This window comes from Diabrotica undecimpunctata, chromosome 9 (assembly GCF_040954645.1).
Source record: "Diabrotica undecimpunctata isolate CICGRU chromosome 9, icDiaUnde3, whole genome shotgun sequence".
NCBI lineage: Eukaryota > Metazoa > Arthropoda > Insecta > Coleoptera > Chrysomelidae > Diabrotica > Diabrotica undecimpunctata.
Window position 1 is genome coordinate 119117167 of NC_092811.1, and position 3890 is coordinate 119121056.

The window sequence follows — 3890 nt, forward strand, 5'->3', positions numbered from 1 at the left end:
GATCTATCTGATTTTTTATTTTTCCATCAGAAGAAGTCCAAATTACCTTATGGAGAATGTCTTTGTGATCAAAACTTGTGCTAGCTATCTTCATTTTGTTCTCTGTAGCAAAGTCTATTAACTTTTCTCTATATTATATTTTCTCTTTTCTGACTTTCGCATTTATGTCACCACTGATTATCTTTATATGGTATTTCTGTATAGTCCCTATTAGTGTGCTTAGCTTTTCGTAGAACTCTGTTTTGGTTTTTAAATCTTTATCTTCAGTGGCCGCATGTACATTAATGATACTTATCTTCCTATACTTTCCTCTTACTCTCAAATAACATATTCTGTCTGATATTGGTTGAAAATCTACAACTGCTTTGTTTACTTTCTCAGACACCATGAATCCGACTCCAAAGTGTGCTCTTTCCTATTTTATTATTTCATTTCCCAGTTGTTTCGTTTCTTGCAGAGCAAGGATATCTATTGGATATTTTTTCATAATTTGGTATGTTTCTTAAAGCTCCCTGCTCATAAGTCCCTCTCTCATTTTAAGTCCTAATTTTTATTATGTCTGGATTATTGCCTTTTTTGTGTTTATTTTTCCATTTTCCACGTTCGTATTGCTTTGCCTTACCATTTTGGTATCATATATTCCCAGTTGGTTTTCTTAATCAAGATTTTTGGCGATTTTTCTTTGGTATTTTCTTTTAGGTGTTGTTTTTCTTCATACAATATCCATTCTTTCCCATTCACGAACAACTTCTTATAGCTTACTTTTGTCTTTTTCCTTTTCTTTTTTCTTCCATTGCTATTTTAACTACTTCTTTGTGTATTACTTTTTCTTCTGATGCCAGATCAATATGTAGATGCAATCTTTATGATACTTTAACTTACTTTTTCTATGTAGTATCTTAATTTTATCTGTGAAAATTTCTGTTTCTATGGCATAGACTATTTCTCCTATTTTGTTGCCTTCCTCAGTTTTATTTGCGCAGTTCTTGTGATATGAATGTTTCCATGCCTGCTTTTAGTTTCTTGTTATTTGTATCTATTTTTAAACCCGATATAATCAAATTTTTTTTGACTTGTTTTCTCCAGTTGTTTCTCCATTTTGTCTTGTAATTGTTTCACATCGTTTTTTAATTTTGTGTTTTCCTGCTTTACCTCTTGTAGTTGTTTATTACTTTTCATTTGTACTTTCTTGTTTGCTTTATTTCATTCATCATTTCTTCATTTTCTTCCATTGGTTTTTGCATCATTTTAATCATGACGTCTTCTTTTTCTTAATGTCGTGTTTTCTTTTCTCTGCGTGTCGCTTTTAGAAGGTGTATGCTTTCTCATATTTCTTCTTCTAAAATCTTCATCCTGGTCTTTTTCTTGCGTTTCGTTTCTTTCATCTGTATCTATTTCGCTTCCTGATCCTTTGTCACTTATATTCATTTTCCTATATTAATAAAACTTTTTACGACAATGTCAATTATTATTTATTATTTTAATTTAATTTAATTCTAATCTAACTTTAATCTAATTTATTCTAAGGCGGGATCTGGATTTTGTGATAAAATTATGTGGCTTTTATTTTGATATTTAATTTCTTTTTGGTACTAATTACTTTATTACCTGCCAAAAAATGCGTAGGAATGCCTAAGCGACTTAACCCTTCGGACTTTTGTAATCATCTAGTTTTAAAAGGGCAATTCACTTGTTTCGCAATATACCTTCTGGTTTATATCAAATTCAGATCGAAGAAATTGGTACTTACTTAATTGGTAAATATCATACACTGTATTCCGCACTGCTATCAAAGAATATATTTATAAGCGTCTATATTCTTTGCTGCTATTTTTGATAGATCCCTCAAATAGTTCCGTTGTCTTGTTTTTCGGACAAGGTCTATTTTTGCCTGGCTTTGAAATAATATGATTTTTTTTCCTTTTATAATTTTACATACTAACGTGCTGATATTTTTAATGCAGTAGCTATTTTTTTAAATAAAGCGTTGTTAAATGATAGGTGTATATATTTTGATAAACGAACATACATTTAAATACGAGTATGATACCTGTTGAACAGATGAAAATAGCTCCTCCGAAGTACTCTAACACATTTAATACAAGTTGTACTCTAAAAATAAAAGGGGCGTGAGAATACAAAAAAACATTAATAAAATTGACTAATGTACTAAAATCAAAGCAAAACAACATTCTGACAAAATAAAAAATAAAATACATATGAACACTGATAAAAGAGCATAAAGAGTACTGAATACTAAATTATCAACAAATTTAATGTATATTAGTGACTTCTTTGGGCCTGTTTTGCAGAGCAAAGTTTATCGAAACCTATTTCGCAAAGTTAAGATGTTGAAAATGGTAATAGTATACGGAACACTCTGGTTTTCAGCGCAGAAAACTCATCATTTATCCCTAACCAAAATTTCAAAGAATGATTTTTTATTAAACTTAAATGATTTTCAATGGTTACAAAAACAACGTTCACGTATTGTTCTTCAACCTTGTAAGTTTTAATATATTCATCCACATTTGCAAACATTTCTAGGTGTTTTGCTTTAAATTTCTGCTCCACAACTCCAATTTTCTACAAAAAGCATCGTCCTTATCACTCTTATCCAATATATGTGAATTGGCTTCTTGAAGCTGAAGGGTCAAAATATTTAGTTTCTCGAATATATCAACCAAGTAGCTCAATTTTCAGTTGCCAAAAAATGGCAAAATTATTTCCAAACATAATTTTAACAATTTGAATTGCAGCTGGCAAAATAAGCTCTTCACCAATAATGTGAGCCTTTTTACATATGTCTATTTGATTTGAGACTTTATAAGTTTTTCATTCACAAAGTTTTTTTTTCAAATTATTTTTGCTTTTCATGTAATTATAATTTTAACTCGAAGAATTCTCGGGGTTTGTTAATGTACTCACTATGAAGTGTTACCAAATGTCTAAGTTTATTAGGTTTCATGCTGTCGGCTGCTAAAATTTTTGAGCAAATAATACATAGAGGCCTTTCTTCTTAATTTACTTCAGTAAAAGTAAACCCAAAATTTTGGACTAAAATAAACACGTTCATAATAAATTTAACAGGTACAGAAGGACTGACTAAACTGAGTCAACTAAGACTGGTCACGGTCAGAACTGAAGAGTGAGGAGATTAGATGCAGGCAGACAGACGATCGAGAATGTTCAAAATATCGAAACTTCTCGCGAAGAAAGGCGATCGGTTCCGAATCGGTGTTGCCACATATCAATACATTTATTTATTCTCGGTAATATGGTAATTACAGTAAGATTTAACTGTAAGTTTTTTGTCAAAATACTCAAGGTACATTATTATTGCAAAGATATATTGTTATTGTACGAGAGGGGGCGCGGTGAAAATAATTATGGAAAATTGGGTCGCAAATGGTAAAAGGTTAAGAAACGCTGACCTAGAGCAAGACGAGCATAACCTTACATGTACTGGGTAAATGATTATACAATCGAAACCCAAAGAAAAACGAAGAAGAAGAAAAAGAACCAGCAGATGAATCAACCACCGACCATCGTCTGTGAATGGACAAGCGGTTTAAGTTCATTGATTTAATTCCTACGAGTAGGAAAGTTACATAATATAAAAAATAATTTGTGAATAATGTCATATTTGCAAAGATCTAGTGGATCGCCTGTACCCTGGCTATTGAGATGTCCTTAGAAAAACTTATTTAGAGAATGTCCTTAGAATAACTTCCGTTAGCTATAATTAAATTCCGGTTTTTAAGATTTGTTAACGGCTCATTAGCAATATTGAACGATTATTTCTTTATGGCTATTACATTTATGGAATAAAAATAATCTAACATTAAAATAAAATTCTTACCAAGCTTACTCTAACTTACGACTATTCT